A 20,097-nucleotide genomic window follows, 5' to 3' on the forward strand; every position below is an offset into this window, starting at 1 on the left:
TCAATAAATTTGCCTTTTAAAAACACACTGCCTTTTAAAGGGGCCATTGTGCCAATTCTATTTTAGTCATTCTCAAATAATGGTCACGAACTTTCATTTATTCCCCAAATCAGCCAATTGTTACATTTTGATATCTTCATTTGAAGTGTCTCTCAAAACTCTGAATATCTAATTTTTCTCTTTCTTCTTAAAGTTTGTACAATTTCATGGAGGACTGGTTAGGAGAATAAGGTAATTTTGTGCAATCAAATACTTCTCCAACAAACGTGACACTTTATTGCTTGGGTTTCATCCTACTGGTCGACGCCATGCAAGCTTGATTAAGCCTTTCACATGAGCAGTGACTGGAAACATTAACATTTCCCATCTTGTGACTCTAATAAATAAAATTACCTAAATTATTCTGATTTGATGTCCTTTAGAGAATCCTAGCATCATTTTTAATAAATGTATATATCTTGGATGTGTTTGAATTCGTGAATTATAAATTTTAGAATAACTGGAACCGGAGAAATCTCAGAAGGCAATCCCCTTATTGTTTGGATGAGAAAACTGCATCCAAAAATTATCTAGTGCTGTGCCCTAAGTACACATTTGGTTGGTCAGGAGAGAAGCCAGGTCTTCTGTGTGTCATCAGAGCTGGACCCGCCATACTACAGAGCTGGAGCAGTGGAGGACAAGCCGTCTTATTTTTCCCTTCCTTCCCATAAGCAGGTAGTGCAGAACAGTAGCAAAGCCAGGACTGCGGATTCAGACCTCCGTGCAAATCACACTTGGGCTCTAGTCTCGGTCTTGTAACTTGTGAGCTTGACGACCCAGAGCAAGTGTGCTCTCTCTAAGTCCCAGATCCCTGTCTGTGAGACGGAAATGGTCCTGACAGGACCTCCGAGGCTTCATCAATGGAGCAAAGGAGGGCACGTTTGTCTCGCCCTCAGCCAATGCCTGCAACGTACAGCAATTTCTCTAACTAACTGCCTGTGTATTGCTCGAAGAAACAGTGCCATGGAGAGTTCACATTTCTACCTTAGAACACGGCAGCAATCTTTTGAAATAAAAATCTTTTTTAAAAAAAACCCACAATTTTGTTTTCAACTTGTATTTAGTTTTAAAAGGCTACTTTCAGCAAATTATCTTCAAATTTTTTAAATGATAAAAGCATTGTTTCTTCTATGCTGCACTCTTAAAACATATGTCCTGTCTTTGCTATGAACCTCTGAAAACAAAAGTGCAGTACTAACATTACTTTAAAAGGAAAGTTAGAACCAAAATGCTGACCTCTATTTGTTTTTTGGCAATGCGTCTGACCATAGTAAATCATTTTTAATATTCAGGGATAACGTACATGCCACTCAATTTCCTAAAAGTCCAAATGTTAATTATGTCCAGATCATTATATTATTAGTAGTTCACAACTTAGTAAAAGAACATATGAAGACTGTAGATTTTACACGCAAGTGTATATGCATCTATTTTGCGAGTATTTTTCGAATGCATAACATGTGCCATAAATTGTGATAGGTGCTGTTCCAGTGGTTCTTAAATTTCATGTATATAGGAATCACTTGGGATGTTCTTAAAATGCACATTGTGGTTCAGTAGAGCTAAGCCTTGAGATTCTGCATTTCTAACAGGCTCGCAGGGATGTGGGTGCTGCTGGTCTGTGGACCAGACTGAGTAGGGAGGGTCTAGAGTGTTTGTGGGTGGTGCAGATAATGGACAATAAGAGAATTAAGATAATAACTAATTGAATTTCCAGTATACAATACAGTGTTATCAACTATAGTCCCTATGCTGTATATTAGATCCTCAGAACTTATTCATCTTATAATTTAAAGTTTGTGGTTTGGACCAGCATGTCCCTGTTTCTACCACCCCTCAGCCCCTGGTAACTAACATTCCACTTTCTGTTTCTATGAGTTTGTTGTTTTTTAGATTCTATGTGTAAGTGCATTCATACAGTATTTGTCTTTCTCTGACTGACTTATTTTACTTAAAATAATCCCTTAAGTTTCATCCATTTTAGGACAAATAGCAGGCCTCCCTTTCTTTTTTTCATGGCTGAACAATGTTCTGTTTTGCATATATGCCACATCTCTATCCATTCACCCATTGGTGGGCACTTAGGTTGTTCCCATGTCTTCACTATTGTGGATAATGCTGCAATAAACATGGGAATGCAGGTATCTGGTTAAGATATTCATTCTGTTTCCATTGGTTAGATACCCAGACGCGGAATTGCTGGATCATATATTAGTTCTATTTTTTGTTTTTTGAGGGACCCTCTTATTGTTTTTCATTGCTAAGAGAATAGATCTTGAATTCTCACCACACACACACAATGTAATTATGTGAGATGATGAATGTGTTAATTAACTTCATTGTGGCGAATATTTCACAATGTATATGAATATCAAATCATCACATTGTACAGTTCAAATATGTACAATTTGTCATTTATACTTCAATAAATCTGGAAAAATAACTAATATAATAATTTGAGGTTTTCTCGAAAAGTGAACCACTTTTCAGTAGTTATGATATTTCATAGTTTGATATAAGCTCTTTAATCCTTGTTGAAAAAATATCATAATTTTATAATGAGCTGCTGATGCAAAATGGAGCTGATCCAGAAAAACTGGGTTTATCACTGAGTTTCAAATTTGAGCTTCAGGTACAATCACGTGGGCCTCACTCCTCAGAGGTTGTGATTTAATTAGCTGGACCAGCTCAGCTGTGCAGCCCACTCCTGGGAGGGAGAGGAGAGGTCAGAGAAAAAGAATCCAAAGTTTCGGTGGCTTCCGTACATTTTCAGGAATATTAGCATGTTTCCAGTCTAATAATAGCTGTACATTGAAAATAAAATTGTTCTGAATTCTTTTAGAGAGCGTTAGCTTAAAAAGTTAAGCAGTTTCTGGGGCTGGCCCGTGGCCGAGTGGTTACGTTCGCACGCTCTGCTGCAGGCGGCCCAGTGTTTCGTGGGTTCGAATCCTGGGCGCGGACATGGCACTGCTCGTCAGACCACGCTGAGGCAGCGTCCCACATGCCACAACTAGAGGAACCCACAACGAAGAATACACAACTATGTACCGGGGGGCTTTGGGGAGGAAAAGGAAAAAATAAAATCTTAAAAAAAAAAAAAAAAGTTAAACAGTTTCTTTTGTCACAGTTTTCGCAGAGCTTTTAATATCTTCCTGCTCAAGGTGACTAAAAGAGCAGGCAGAGGAAGATGCAATTCACAGAACATGTTTGACCATGAAGCGTTTCTTTTTGGTGGGATGTAGATTAGCACCTGGACTACGGATTTGGATAAAGCTATGCTTCCTGGTGAAGCCCAGATGCTGCCATGACCTGAGCCCTGTCAATGTTTCCATTCCATTTTGCACTTTAAGCCGGGAGTAACTTGATTATGTGATGCTGTTTCTCCTTACCATGGCTTCAATCCGTTTTCTCTATCTGGAAAATCTTCTATTCTGCTGTGTCAGAAAAATCCTGGTAATCCTTAACAGTTTTTCTCAGGTTGTTGAAAGACAGTTGGCCTTGGAGTAACAGAGATGATGGGTTAAAAATTGTGTTCTTCCCCTCTGTAGCTGGATAATTTGGGTTATTCAAATTTCCAGAGTTTTTGTTTCTTGACTATAAAATGAGGTTAATGATACTTATCTTACTGCATTGAAGCTTAAAATATAGGTCAGAAACCTATCTCAATACTTAGTACAGAGATACCCAGTAAACTGTATCCATTAGCCACTATTGTGCTGTGCATGAAAAATGACAAACTGGCAATAGAGGTACAAAGGTGCTGTCAGAGCTTGAGAGAGAAATAATTCCCTAGTGAGGTCATCAAAGAATATTTCATAGAAAAGTTGGGATTTGACATAGGCCCTGAGAGTGGAAAGAGTCTAGATAGAAAATGTGTGTGGGCATTTTAGGCATGGAATGTGTAAAAAAAAAATACAGATGTGGGAAAGTCCAATAAGTATTCAAGGGTTAGGAGAGAAATCCATTGTTTTGACAGAACAATAAGCTATAACTTAAAAATTTTGACAGAAAGCTCTATTTTTCCTTGATAAAATGTTCATTGTGTTCCTAATATCTGCTGGTATGAGGAAAACAGTGCTTCAAGAAAATCAAGATGATTATGGTTTGTCGGATGGATTAGGAAAAGGAGAAATGAGAGATAATAATTAGAAACTTCTATGAGCAGGACACATAGAATCTGTAAGACTATGATCACAGGGTAGAAGGGGAGAAGAAAAGGATGGCACTATTGACGGCTGGGACAGTCCATGGCTGGACTTTGAAAAAGGCTATGCAGAGATATTTCAACTTTCAACTTAAACTAGGAACTTGTTAAAAATTCAGACATCCAGGACTCATGGCTGGAAAGTTTGGGGATGTCTGGGCGTGTTCAGAAATCTCCATTTTAATCACATTCTGGAAGAGTTTTAAGGAACTGAACTTTTAGAAACATGGGGATGAATCATGGAGAGACCTTGGTGCTCTTAGCTAGAGCAGAGGAGCTTGTTGTTGTCCTGCTTCCAGCTCATCCCTCTTCCTCCCACTATTACATAGCACCTCGATGCTTTAAAATGAAATGCTCATAGAAGATCTTCTAAGGCAACAGGTCCCAAGTGAGCTGAGGGATCCTGCTCATTTCAGCCCATAGGTCGCAGCTGTGCGATCTTGAATTTTAGGGTGGGATCTTGGCTTAAGGAAATAGGAAAAGAATCAGAACTTCAAGAAACAGTGAAGAGTTGGGGATGCGGGCGCAGTCTGGCTTAATCTGGGGTAAGGATATGATAAGGGAAACTGTTAGGCTAGAGTTAGTAAGAAGAAAAAATCTAGTTTATACACAATGGTTTGAAATGTTCAAAGCAAAAGAGCACGATGAATTGGAAAAGAAAAGTTATTTTGTGGTCAGACTCAGGGAGGAAATCTCAGTGTTGAGGAAATTCCTTAATTCTCAGAGGCTGTGTTGAGAATGGTGCTGTCTCCCTTGTGGAGATTTGTGAGTTTACAGATTCGTTTAGCGAGGAGTTTCAAATACTAGAAGGTGGCCGCCACCCAATACACGGAAACGTTGAGTATCTAAAAGGAGAGCAGGCAAGTTAGTAAAATTACATGCACATTTTTTTTAACTGTTGAAACTTTTGTAACCGGTAATTTTTAAGCAGTGATTCCATTCAAAATTGTTTATGAGTGTGCAGGCACATGCGTGTGTGTTTGTGTTAGACCAGACAAGAAGGTAGGCATGCATATACCTATTTACTTTATATTAAAAAAGAGAGAAAAAACAGTGTGTGTGTATGTGTGTGTGTGTATATATATGTATATATATATATATAACTCGAATGGAAACAGATATGCCTGTGTAAAAAATAATTTATTCTCAGAAAATGTGCCTTGTACACGGTGGGGGAATATTCTAAAGCATAAAATGAGATTTTAATTTATAACACATCCCTGCTTCTTTGCCACCTTCCAATTTGCCACCAGCTGTGAGAAGGAACGGGCTGTCTCCACTAACATACATCACGCTGTATCCCGAAGTTTGGAGGAACACAGGATCCCTGTCGTAATTTATCATGACAAGTCAGATCTAAGTAACATAAAAGACGCAATGTTGCTAAAACCAAGAACGTGAATACAGCAATAAAAAAACTGGTCAGAGCCAGCCCATGGGACCATATATTGTTCCTGTATTTGGACAATCCACCCGTCATCACCAAATTCTAATTTGCGTTATTTTTATAGTCTTGCCATGAATTGAACTAAAACTGGAAATAAAGTATTAATTTTCTAAACACTGTTATGAGCTTTCTCCTCCTTTCTGGCTTCCTTCCTGCTCCTCTTTCTCTCCTGTTTCCTCACGTTCTTCTGTTTTGTGTATTTCCTCTAACATACACAAACAGTACATACATTTGTATGAGTAGGTATGACACAGATAGTGAGCCCTAAACCAAGAAAAAACTTGACATTTGAGGAAAGATTGGCAGTTTGTTCAAATCAAACTTCTAGCTATATTTTTTCTTACTTTAATTAACTGAAAAATCAATATATTGTACTTGGTTATATACTTTTTCTTAGTGTACCTAGCTGAGAAATGAAAATACTGTACTCACGAGTGCTGGGATTCAAAATGACCCATCGTTGTTTAATGCCTTATTCCATTATAGAAACATCCATTAATGTGTCTCTTTATCTAGCTTTATCGTCTTATAACCCAAGATATTAACTGCTTTGAGATTAGACATTCTAAATTGGAAAACAACTACCCATTTGTAGTCTGTATTTTCTCTTTGACAATGGGATCAGAATTTGGCTCAGTACGCCGGGTACACGTGTGCAATTTTAGTAAGAACATCAATCTGGCATTTGAAGTTAGGCTTGCCACTGATTTTATAGTATTATTTCACTGCATAGAGCGTGTTTTGCAAGTGCAGTTTGATAGTTTCCAGAATTTTCTGTGACTGCTCTGTGCTCAAGAGCAGCTGCAATTGACTATATCATCAGATGATACATAGATTCCCTAAGGGAAAATCTAACCCTGAGTAACAATGGCCCGTGGTCATGGAAATTGTAATGAAAATACATTCTGCATGATCCATGCCATGACACAATGTGGACTGCTGTTTAAGAAATAAAGTGTGATGAAAGGAGTCCATGAACAAAAAGACAAAGTTAAAATTAAGTATGGTGCTCACTGTTGACAGGGTGTGGTATGGCATCTCTGGGAAGTTTCCTGTTCCAAGATTTTGGCATGTAGTTCCTTAAGTCTATTTTCATGGATGGCTTACTACATACACAAATGAAGATTTGATGACAGTATAGACCATTTAAACATGGGAGGACACAGGAGATATTTCCGAGCATTTAAATAACTGGAAATTAAAGGAGAAAGAAGCCAGCAGCCTTGAATTTGAACGCTGGCTCCACTGTTTATCAAGCTATGTCTTCCTGGGCCACTGACTCTCTTCCCTAAGCCCCTTTCTTTATCTGCAAAATGGAATTTTTCAGGGTTGTTCTGAGGATAGGGGTCAGAGGGATGCTCATGGTTTAGCTCTATAATTGGGACTGGGAGAGCTGTAATAATGATAGTACTGTCGTTATGGCCATCATCATCCTCCAACTGCTCCTCCTTCCTCTTTCCATCTCTCTCCTCTTTTATGTCATTGGCTTCACCCTCACTCAGTTCCTCCAGACGTCCATTGCCTTCCCTCTGTCTCCTGATCTTCTGAGACATCCCAGTATTGTGTTCTGGACCTGGCCTCTCTGGACAACAGCTTGTCCCGCATAATTAGATGTGATCTTTTTTTAAAGTAGTATTCCTTAATCTCAAGTGAACTGCTAAATAAATAGACCAGACCTAAATAATATGCAAATAATTCCTGGTGCATCAGTACTCTGCTTCTTATGGAGTATTTAATAATGATAATAATAATTATTATTATAGTTAAGAACTGTATGTTGATTTTATGTACCAAGCACTGTTGTAAATGCTTCCCATTTATTAGCTCATTTAATTCTACCAACTATCCTTGATGCAGGTGCAATTATTATCCCCATTTCACAGATGAGGAAACTAAGGCACCGAAAGATTGCATCAATTGCTCAATGTTATACAGCTCGTAAATGCAGATCCAGGATTTAAATCTGAGCACTCCAACTTTAGCACAGGTTGTGGCTAAGTCTAACTAGCTTTCTGGTAAAGGAAGCCTAGCAGATAAAATCAAAGTATTCTTCGTAGTGAGTGCACATCAACCAGCTGACCATTGAAGAGAGAGGCTCAATGACTCCTTCTCTTCTTGTCTTTGCCAAGTGTATGGTGTGTAGGATCAGAGGTTTTCCATTTTTATTACCTCATTTTTTTCTTTTTTTAAATTATCTCCATTTTCGTTTTCTCCACTTTTGTGATATCCATTTTATTATGCTCCATGTTTATTGAATGTATGACTGAATGACCCACCAAATAGTGTTTCGTCAGAGGACTCAGATTCAAAGAGAGAAATTCTGACAGAAGACATCATGTCAATTCGAGGCAGACACATCTGGTCTAATTTATAAATTTAAAAAGTAAAATTTTAGTCATGTGCTGTGGAAAGTAGTTTTGGAAGATTGAGGTAAACAAGGTTGCGTTTTCTCTGATGAGGAAAATTTGGGGATTCTATATTCTTGCGGTACGTTGTGCACCCAGCGTAACTTTCAGAACAATCTTCTGTCTGGCAGTCTCTTGACATTTCAGCATCTGTTATACAAATAGTAAGTGACTGGAATAAACTATCAGTCCAGGCATTTTTGACTGTTGGAAAGTCATACTTTGCACTTAATGGTTTAACATTAAAGGGACCCTCGGTGTGGGTGGTCGTGTGGACCTGGATGAGTGGGAGGATGCAATCTCTTGTGGGAAACCCAGTGGAAACTGCAGGAATATTTTAGAGCAGTTTTGGAATGTCAGTCTGAAGAGACTACCTGCACCCCAAAACTTGAAAGGATTTGCAGAGAAGATAACTACCGGCCAACACAGCGATGAGGGACATGGGCTGTGAGGCAACACACCAAGCAGCACGGGCCCCCCTTCTCTGTAGAAGCTTACCTGCAGTGTGAAAGGGGCTTGAGAAGCTCCAGGCCCTCATTCCTTGTTACAGAGTCTTTCAGAGAAAAATTTAGGGAGAGGAGAAGATACCGAATTCTCCAAATTTTGAAAAAGGACAGACTGAAACTCTAGTGAATTCTTATTTGAAAAAGAAAAGATTGGATAGCATGGGCATAATTGAGCAGAAGTAAGGCATCCTTGGGGAGTAATTCACAAAAGGAATTAGCTGAAGGAGGAGACTTCCACTCACAGGTGTTGAGTGCAAAAGCAAAAAGGGAACCCACAAGACCAAATGGTCAAGCACAATGCAAGCCGAGGGAAGCAAAGCCACTTGATAGATAGTTCTCCAAAAATTCCATAGCAAAGGTGTAAAACGTCAAGATTTCCCTGACCAAAGGACAAGAGAAATTATGCTGCTAGGGATATATCACTTATAAAACCCCACACCAAATCTGTAATTCAGGAATATCCTGCAGCCTCTTCCTGATACACTTCGATAACTATCTAACTGAGCTACCTTAAGATGTGCTCAGGTGCAATGTGAGCTCTTTTTTTCCCTACTGATTAAGTTCCCGCATATGCCTATGGTTGGAAATATACCACATAGCTCATATGATTCTTAAAAGATTGACATTAAATCATATATGAGAAAATGCTTTATAAACTGTAAAGCACAGTGCAATGATGAAACCAAATTTATATTTAAAAAACGTAGAAGGAAGAAAACAGAGGAAATAAATGGGACTAGAAGATGTCATTGTGATGAGCCTGTGGTTTACAATAGATGAGCCATTTCTATAATAATACACAGTTTACAATCCCTTGAGGTATTCGCCCCAGTTTTGATGTTTTTACCATGGTAGTGTTGGTTGGGAATATAGTTCCATTCTTAGAGGCAAACGGTCTTTTTGGAATATACTTTTATGGTTACTAGGTTTGCCTGTGACTGCTTGCAATGTGAACAGACTCTAAAATTTAGATATTCTCCACACTCTGTCAGTTGGCTTGGGCTGCTAGGACAAAGTACCATAGACTGGGGGGTTTATAGACAACAGAAATTTATTTCTCCTAGTTATGGAGACCAGGAGGTCCAAGACAATTCAGTTCCTGGTCAAGATCCTCCTCCTGGCTTGCAGACGGCTGTCTTCTTCCTCTGTCCTCACACGGTGGGAGAGAGAGAAAAAGATCTGGTCACTTCCTTTTCTTATAAAGACACTAATCCTATCATGGATGCCCCACCTTCATGGTCTCATCTAAACCTACTCATTGCAGCCGAAAGTCTCTCCCTTCTAGTATCTTCACGTTGGGTGAATTTTGGGGGCATGCAAATATTCAGTCCATAACACACACCATGCTCTGTGAATTAAATGAAAATTTACTACCCATGTTTCTGTTCTTTCTCCATTTAGCCTTTTGGCCATGTCGATGCCTCTTTAGTTTTTCATCAATATTTCTGTCACTTCTTGTGGTAGAAATGAAAATAAAATCACACTTGCTTGGCATCTCTGATGCAATATATGGAATATCTTAGAACACATTCCAACATGCTCCCGGAAGAGAAGATATCCTAAATTTTCTGACCTAGAACATTATATAAATTATTGACATTTTGCCGTACCTCTGTCTGAGTGTGCTTAAATCTCACCGGAACTATAAAATCTGATGACGGACAAAGCCACCATATTGGAATGGGTAAAGCAGAGCTGTCTCACATAACTTTCTGATGCTCAAATACTGCTGTGTACATCTGGAAGAGACTTCTTGCGGTCCAGGTGTTACACAGTATTTTTTTTCCTTTTTTTCATCTTCTAATTGTTGTAAACCACAAGCTTCTTGGAGGAAGTTTAAAAACAGTGGAACCTGTGGCTAGCACTCAAATGCATATTGTGACATTAATTCCCCATCCACTCACTGTTCCTGTATTGTGTTCCTTTCATTAAAGCTAATGGGAGCACTGGGAAGGTATGGATGGAGAGTAGACTAGACCTCAGTAAATAATGGATGTCTCCAAAAGGGGAAGCTGCTTCCCCTGAAAAGCATTAACACTGCAATGCACTCACATAATATACTTGGGATGCATCCTTTACACCAATATCAGTGTTCAATTAGTAATAATTAAAGCCCAGCTGGGCAAGAGTAATTTCGATACCACTGTGAAGAGGGTGAGCAATGCAAGTGATATTTTTCATTCAGATTACTTCTGCCCGAATATGCCTAAATTTATTCATTAGCCCCTAGCAGGATCAATCTTTTTCCAAATCTTTGCCAAATTCACATGTGTGTGTTGCATGCTGCATTTTAGAGTATATCGAAATATTTAAAACTATGGGCACATTCATGGGTTTCTTGCAGTAATGCCTTTATTGGTAGGTAGGTTCCAAGAGTACAAATAGAAATAATATGAGTTGAATAAATCTATAACTTATGAATATTTTATAAATGAGAGGTAAAATTGTATGTGCTTAGAAAAAATAAGACTGAAGTAAAAAGAGCCATGTGTAAACAGTTGTTACTGTGGGGAGTGTGAGGTTATGGGGGAGACTGAGGCTCTCCATGTTGAGTGATGACTCACTTGTGTGGGACTCTGGGCCCCAGGAGGTCCCAGGATACAGGATTGTCCTACTGATAATAACAGTTATGCTGTAGATGAGCTGTTTCTTCACTAGAGAGAAAGCTTTTCTTGAGGGCAGAACTTGCCATCATTTTGTTATCCCCATAGGAGGCTCTCAGTGAACTGTTATTTGATGATGGAGCTGGCTGGCATAAAAATTCAAATTTACCAGCCTCCTACTTTAGCACTTGTTCTGATACAACATGCTTTTTGGGAAAGATGTAATAGAAGATGAACAAGTCAGAGACAGGCATCCACATGAGCTTTCTATGGCATTATGGGGAGAAAATGGAACCGGAAATCAGTTAGCATTCTTTCCTTTATTAAATTTATTCAAAACCTGTGTTTACAAATTATTTCTAGTGGCCTGTTTAAACAAAACACATAGAGAATAATATAATGAGATAGAAAATGAAAGCCATGAGAAACGAATAAATTAACTGTAAATGGAGATTAATAGAATTGTAGAGACCAGTTAATATTTAATTTTTAATTTCCAGGCACCTATGGCAAAAAAGGGAAGTTGGCAATTTACCACACTCTCATTAGCAGAGAAAGGAAATTTCTAAATTTCTCTCAAGAATGGCAAAGTTTTTCTTCTCACTGAATTTGAAAATAAAATTTAAAATATTTGATATTTAAGAGATCACTTTAGTTTGAAAGATCAGGAAATTTTTACTTCTGAAAATTTCATTTGAGTATTTTTCAATGTAGAGATTAGGATGAAAGGAATGAAACACAAATCCACGTGAAGAAAAAAAGGAAAAAAACATGATTGTACTGCCCTATAACCCACTCCCTACATACACACACAAATGCATACAAACTCATGCAGACACACACACACACACACACACACACACACACACATATATGTCTCTCTCTCTCTCTACATATCTATATATATAAACACACACTAATATTCAAATATATATATATACTGATTCAATCATTGATGTTTACTCTGGGCCATATGTAAAACATTGACCAACTAATATAATTATCTTGCTATTAACAAAATAATTATAATTATCTTGCTATTAACTAAAATAGCAAGAAAGACAAGAGAGTTTTCATTCTTATATTGCTGAACTTTGATATGTATTGAAGAACTCTTGAAATCCAATTGTGGCAGGACTAGCTTGTATAGAACATCCAGAAATGTTCGTGGTATATACACATAGTTATGATATCAATAATCACTACAGGTAGTCATGATACCAATGGTTATTATCAGCTGCTCCCCTCACCTTTGAGAAAGAACTCTCTTAAGATCATCTATTTAAACATTTTGGAAACTAAACATGCTTTTGTGTGCCAGTTCCCTTGGAAGGATACAGGATTAAGTATTTTGTACTGATCTCTGAAGGGTTCACATTCTCTTTTTCAGGAAACTTTACTTTTTGGTATAAAATCGGTATAGAATGTATAAAGTGGGTAATGAAGTCCAAACCCTCAATTAATAAAACTTTAATACTTGTTATATACCTGGAAACAAAATCCACATACTTGGCAATAGTTCCTTCCTAATAATATTTGGCTATAGCATAAATCTAAATTCTAAAAGTAAAAATATTTGTAAACTTCTGATGTAAAAAATAGAAAGTTATCTTTTCATGGTGAAAAGAGTAAGGACTTAAAGTCAGACAAATCCTAGTTCAACCATTTAGGCAGGTATTTAATGTAGCTGAAATTAATTCTATTTTCTTCCCTACTTTGGGAAATCATCTACCTAAACCAAGTTTATTTATTAATTTATTTTATTTTAATTTTTTACCTACTTTTTCTAGGCTGTGTGTGATGTTCTTGCCTTCATAGAGTTTGCAATTTATCACTACCTACAAATTATGGTAAAAGCCATTAATGAAATAGGGCGAAACAAAAGATACAAATGAAGATAATAGTCTGGTAAGACAGTGGTCCAAGTAGTGAGGAAAGCATAAGATTTTGGGAGACACAAATGAAGCAGGGGAGAATTATAAGACCCAACCAAATGAGTCACCTCCATCCTTGAGAGCAATTAGTCTAAGTTTCTGGGTAAACAAAAGCTAAAGGAGTTCGTCACTGTAGACTGGCCTTACGAAATATGTGAAAGGGAGTGCTTCAGGCTGAAAGGAAAGGACATTAATTATAACAGGAAAACATATGAAAGTATAAAACTCCCTGGTACAGTCAATTATACCTCAATAAAGCCAAAAAAAGGGGAAAGCGATTAATCTAAAACTGTTGTCTGTATAGCCCCCTCTAAGCTTGAGAAAAGATTAATTAACTGTTAAATTTGTAAGAAGATCAGAAATAAACATTTCGGGGCCGGCCCCATGGCCCAGCGTTTGATTTCGCGCGCTCCGCTGCGGCGACCCAGGGTTTCGCTGGTTCGGATCCTGGGCGTGGACATGGCGCCTCTCATCAGGCAACATTGGGGCGGCGTCCCACATGCCACAACTGGAAGGATCTGCAACTAGGATATACAACTATGCACCAGGGGCGGGGGGTATTTGGGGAGATAAAGCAGAAAAAAAAAAAAAAAAAAAGATTGGCAACAGTTGTTAGCTCAGGTGTGGTGCAAATCTTAAAAAAAAAAAGAAAGAAAGAAAGAAATATTTCAGTTGGTAGAGAGTTGGTCTAGAATATTGGTTCTAAGCAGTGAATCATGACATCAGACGTGGTTCAAGTGCTAACTCTGCTGGTCACTACCTGTATGACCACGGCCAGTTTACTGAACGTCTCCCACCCATATCTTTGTTGGCTATGAAAGGGAGAAAATTATAGCATCTACCTGCACTGGACATCCATTGGGATGCAAGCCCAGCGTACACTCCCACACTTTTTGGCAGTCTGAATTCTCCCCACATTTGAGGATTTTCAATGACAAGACTCCAACGTTGAATATACAGTCTCATCATATTCAGTTGTCCAAGGCTTTGCACTTGACAAAATACACTCATGCAAAACATGAGAAAAAAAATCTACAAAGATGTTATCAAGTAAGCAGTCCAAGAGTTTAAATAAATAAGCCACACAAAATAGAATGTGAATACATATCCATATCCATATCTATCTGCATTATATATATATATGAATTTATATATATGATAACCTCACTTCCAAGTATAACTTATAATCACTTACTAGTTAACAGCACATTTCAATGAAAATAAATTTAGGTAAGATATTTTCCTAGTTAGGTTTGTTTTTAAGACTACAGAAAGCTCAAAATATGTGATGAAGTAGACAATACTCTATTCTGGGAATTACATTTTTCTATTTAGAAAGTAAGTTGGCAAGAATCTGAAAATTGTGTATGCCATGTTGCTCTAAATCTTAGTCCTAGGAATTATCCTAAGACATTAATCTAAGACACTGCAAAACACCTTATAGGGAAAATTAATCATAATGTTGCAAATAATGACAAAAAATACGCAATGCAAACAGGTGGGATATAGAAAATCTATTTGTATAGAGGTTATAGATTTGCATGTCTTAGAGACAGTCCCCCTTCAGAGCCATGTGTGCACATATGACAGCTTCATACCCTTCTTCTGCCAGAGACGGTGTTTCCTGAGACCTGAAATGGGCTATCAACATGGAGAGGTGCTTCTATTCACATCAATTTATTTGATTCCTGTAGGGCCCTGGGAAAGTGAGTTTAATACAGTAGGGGAAAATCACAGATGCCACCCACTAGGCATGCAACCTTGAGCAATATTCTGAAGACTTTTGGGCTCATTTTCATCATCTATAAGGCAACATTAATAACAGGGACTGTCTCATTGTGTTCTAGTGGAGATTAAATACATTATTAGATTGAGTCTTGAAACAGTAGATGCTCAGGAAAGTGCTCAGCTATGTTTAACCAGGGCAGTGATGGTGGTAGCAAAAGTACCCGTAATGATGTAATTACTTCTCATACAAATCCTGCTTTGTTTTACTTTCCTTGATTGATAGGGTTGATAAAATCAACAGGAGTTTGGAAAGTATATTTTGACTCTATTTGACAACTATTGATTAACTGTTATGTGTTAGTCACTCCTCTAAACCCTAGAAGCAGATGCATTGATAAACAAAACAAAAAGACTCTTGCCCTGATGTGTTTCATGCTAATGGAATAATATACAACTTGAAAATAACAAGCGTCATCATCAACATTGTGATATTTATCTTTCTGCTTTAGTAATTAAAGAAGTATTGGCCATATGAGAAAACTTTATGAATTTGCTTTGACAGGTAAGAGTAACCGAAGAAGATAAATTTTTAAATAATTTTTAAAAATCATAAAGTTTTCATGAAACCAGAACATAGTGATTAAAAAAATGAAGTCAATTCTTATTTAAAATCTTAGATTCTGAATCATTGCTATACAGTTTCTATTCTGTAGTTCATGAGTTTTCTCTATTAAGTTCTTACTAGTTTCAGGCAAAAAAATCTAGCAAATGAAGTCTAGATTTCTGTCAGTCTATATTAAATAAATCTCCCACTTTCATCTCATAATATTTTTAATTTTAATGGTTGATAAAACATGCTGCAAATAACCTCTGTGAGGCTGATATGTTCACTCATCACAACTAATGAAAACACAGTATTATTTTATTTAAATAACAAAGTGTAACAATAAGTAGAAATTATATGTATAATATTTTTTGAATAAAAATAAAAATAATACAAGATTTAAAAAATTAGTTGTCAGAGAATACTTTCCACTACTTGGCCATGATCTCCTTCTTTTTCTTTAGTCTGCATATAATCAAGTTGATGCCAACCATGGCCTTTAAATCAATCATTTCCTGGACATTTCCTAAATCAGGACAATTAAGCACCGCTGTGAAGCCACAGGAGTTTTTTGCAGAGGAATCCATTTCATAAGTCATGTGAGGTGTACACCTCTCTCTGATAAAGGGCTGGCCATCATCCCAATGGTGGGGGAAGCCAACACAGCAGCTACCTATGGATGAAGAGTCTCCATCCTTCTTCATCCATGGCAGGCATTCCACTGTGATTTATTAGTGTGTTTTATAATTGAATTTTTATAAGGGGAGTGAATGGATTCCATCTATTGCTTAGAAAAAGAAATGTCCAATTTTGCTCATTTCACTACAAGGCACAGAGCCTGTATTTTTCAGTTGATGTCCACAAGCATCTAAAACCATCCAAAAATTAAACTGTATAACAAAGGGAAAAAATAAATCAGTAACAACCTTTTCTCTCATATAGCTGTTTCTATATAGCAAGGCAATGGGTGGTATACATAGAGTAATCAGTATAAACAACATCAGAACTAGGAGCTGAGTGATTACCAAACATGTAGGAGTAAGGAGAGCGACTGTCTCCGATACAGTGGCTGGTTGAGGGCATCCCTGCATGGCTACCACCAGAAAGGCATCTGGATAACATTCAGTTTTTGAAGGAAGAAAGGTAAAATGTTGGACAGGATTTAAATATAGAGACCATAAGAAAGTTTTATCAGAAATGCTGATGTTGGTAAATAATCTGGGTTAGTTAATATCAGCTGCCTTCTGCCAACATATCTCAATATTTAATGATCATAGTCATTTTATAGAGCACAGTAAATGTCCATTATAATAAATATATATTATAAATATTATGCTATTTAATCTTCATGAAAATCATAAGATAAGCGTTATTCTACAAGTAAAACATTTGGCTACAGATGTTAGGTAAAACGCTAGATTGTCAAATGTGCAGATGATCACCTTGTTCAAGTCCAGGATTCTTGCCACTGTGCCATAAAACCGTTGTGAGCAGATGCAAAGTATTCATACCCCTCATGAGAACATGAATGTACTCTTTTGGGAAGCAAGAAAATTATGTAATGAATTAAGTATTTTTTGGCTTTTTGTTATTCTGATTTTGGTTATCTCCAGTTAGTCAAATTTATTTATATCAATATGTGACTTGAAGCAGTTGTGTAATTCACATATATGGCTATTCTTCCATAAATCTACATTTTTAAGCATGACATACTTTGGCAGTATGCTGATCATGTGTATTGCATGTGAACATGCATAGCAAATTTCAAATCATTAAAAATAGTCTTTTTTTTTGAAGGTTGTGAAATAAACTTCAATGAAAAGCTATGTATTTGCTGAATAAGATTTAAAATAGTTGAAAATGTATATCTCAATTTAAACACGGCCAATAAGTCTAGCATAAATCTTTTAGGTAGAGAAGATCCTGGGTTCTTACATATTGGTTAGGATTTGTTCCATCCAATCAAGACAATTTCATTGTAATAGCTAATCAATCTGATATATTATTTTTAAACAGTTTAAGTTAGTATGGAATTGGACTGATTTTATTCTAAATCTGGTAATACACCTTAGCCCATTGTACATGCTCCATATATGGTCGTTCATGAATGAATGAATGCCAGCACATTTAAAGACACACCCTGATTTTAAGCAGTTTGTACTGCTTTCATCAAATAATAATTGAACGTTTATTATAGGCAAGCATTATTATTATTATGGAAAGATATATCTGATTGTCACAACTTATAAAAGTAAATATTTAAACATTTTGAGAGAACTAAATTAATAAGTACTATAAAATATTTTCTTTTTTATTGCCCCAACTGTTTTTCCAGTTTTACCACATTTTAATAGGTCACTATGTACTATTATTTGCACATACTATTTTGACTATCTGGTCCAAATGAAAACAAAATATATATTTATTTAATTTCACCACTTTTAAAAAGACTGTTTGATTCCATTGCTTGCAGCTCATTAGACAAATAATGTTTGAGGGGCAAGAGAAATAAAAAACCCAAAGCATGTTTGGTTTATTAATTAAAAATCAAGAGAAAATAATTATCTAAGATATTTGGAACTACAAAAGAGTTTATGAGAAAAAGATTATCTGATTTTGGACTTTCAGATAATGAAAGTATGCGTGTGTGTGTACACCTGTGTATATACAGGTACACACATACAAAACTACATAATAAAATATGTATATATAAGATCATGGCTGATTATTTCTGGCAACTAGCTACTAACTCTCAATTTTGACAAATTGGTTGATTTAGATAAGTACATCCATAAAACATTCACTGACCCTGGAAAATGACAAAATAGTTCCTATCACCCCTTTGTTTCCAATGTCAATGATATTGTAATATAATTAAGAAATTAAACAAAAAAGTATGAAGGAATATTATAGTGATGGAATTTTTCCCTTTCCATTTTTACTTTTTTTTTTAAATTTCTGGATTGACAAGAAAGAGTTTTATAGTTTTCAGAAATGCATTTCTACTTACACAGGAATGACTTGTTGGGATGCATGCTATTCTTTAAAAATAACTTCAGAAATATTTCAACATATTTTCAAAGAATTTTTATGTTATGCATATGTTCACTAGTGGGGTCACAAAAGTTGGTAAATATATAAAATTTAAATATTATTTTGAAAATATTGTATCTAGCACTGAGCAGAGTGTAGCCATTTGAAGGAAATGCAAATTCCTAGGCAGGTGGGAAAATGTCTAAGCAGGGCTCATAGTGAAAGCTCAGCCCTCACTCCATCCACCATGGAATAGCTCTGTGTAGGCCACAACTGCATGCAGAAACCTCTGTTTAAAGCAGTAATTTGTACGTTTTCAGGCAAAATATAGGGATTTATAGAATTTTATTTCCATATGTTCCCACCTGCCAATAAACATGCTTGTAAGAATTAGAGCTGCTATAAAACAAGACATTTGTTATCAAGTAACACTTACCTATGATCTCATTGGAAAATACTATTATAAGAGAATTGGAAATTGATCATACAATAAATAACGTTGTTAACCTGCTTTTTCCACTTAAGCATTGTAAATAATTTTTTTTTTCCCACTAATTCCCTCTTTTGGTCATTTAGCTGGTTTTCCTACTTTATATTTTGTTGGAATTTTTTTCTTTGCTATTTTACATAATGCTGAGATAAATACTAAAGTACATGTGTGACTATCCAAATATTTTCCATCTTATAGATTCCTAAAATTTGCTAGGACATTAAATATATACATTTTTAATGATTTTAGTTGGCACTGAATTTATTCCCACAAGAAGTGTTTAAAAGACAATATCCATGCTAACTATGGTTATAATCAGTTGCTATTTTTATTACCAAATGTGAAATACTTAAATAAATGGCTTAGCAATACATTAAAAATGAAAGTCACCTTATAAATGCACACAACGTCAGAGAGCCCCAGTGGATGATGTGTGGTCACACTTACTGACTTTGCAAACCATGTTCCTAAGGAATGACAGAGACAAAAATTCATTCCAGGAAGAAAAAGACAAAAGGAACCAAGGACACACTGGTTACAAAGATCTAACGTCACACTAAATATCAGTTAGCCACACAACTTACTAACATATTTTGTAGAAAAGATCTTTAGCAAATAGTAAGTGAAATTTTAGAAAAAAGTGACAATATTGGAAAATTGGAATTCTAAAGTTAGGTTGTATTTGTGACTTACGTAACCAGTGCTTTTAAAAAACAAAAATAGAAAACAAGGTCTATATGATTTAAATGAAGTTTTCTCTTCCTTTCAAGGAAGTGATAAAAAAAATTACGTCTATGAGAATTTAGGCAGTGGGTACACAGGAAAGCTAAAAATTTCAAGTAATTCATATGCCAGAGAAAATAGTTCAATGTTCAATTCTATTCTTTTTAATGATTTCCCTTATTAAATTTAAGAAAATGAGTTTGTTTTGGCAGCATATAGAAAATACAGTAATTTATTTAGTCATGAGAAGTGACCTCAAAAGCAAGAGCATGGTTTTAAGTACTTTTCTTCTTTTGGCCTCTGTTGTTTTATTTTTCAAATGGAATAGGATTCTATTGAGGCTCAAATGCAGTAATATAAGTAAAGTACTTTAAAAATTAA

The 20,097-nt window shown here is 36.2% G+C and overlaps 1 protein-coding gene across 2 annotated transcripts in view; it reads left to right on the forward strand.

The window, feature by feature from the left end:
* Positions 1 to 20,097, forward strand: part of CSMD1 (CUB and Sushi multiple domains 1) — a 1,833,881-nt gene that overhangs the window by 906,476 nt on the left and 907,308 nt on the right. The gene's annotated exons all lie outside the window — the stretch shown is intronic.

Source organism: Equus caballus, chromosome 27, assembly GCF_041296265.1.
Source record: "Equus caballus isolate H_3958 breed thoroughbred chromosome 27, TB-T2T, whole genome shotgun sequence".
NCBI lineage: Eukaryota > Metazoa > Chordata > Mammalia > Perissodactyla > Equidae > Equus > Equus caballus.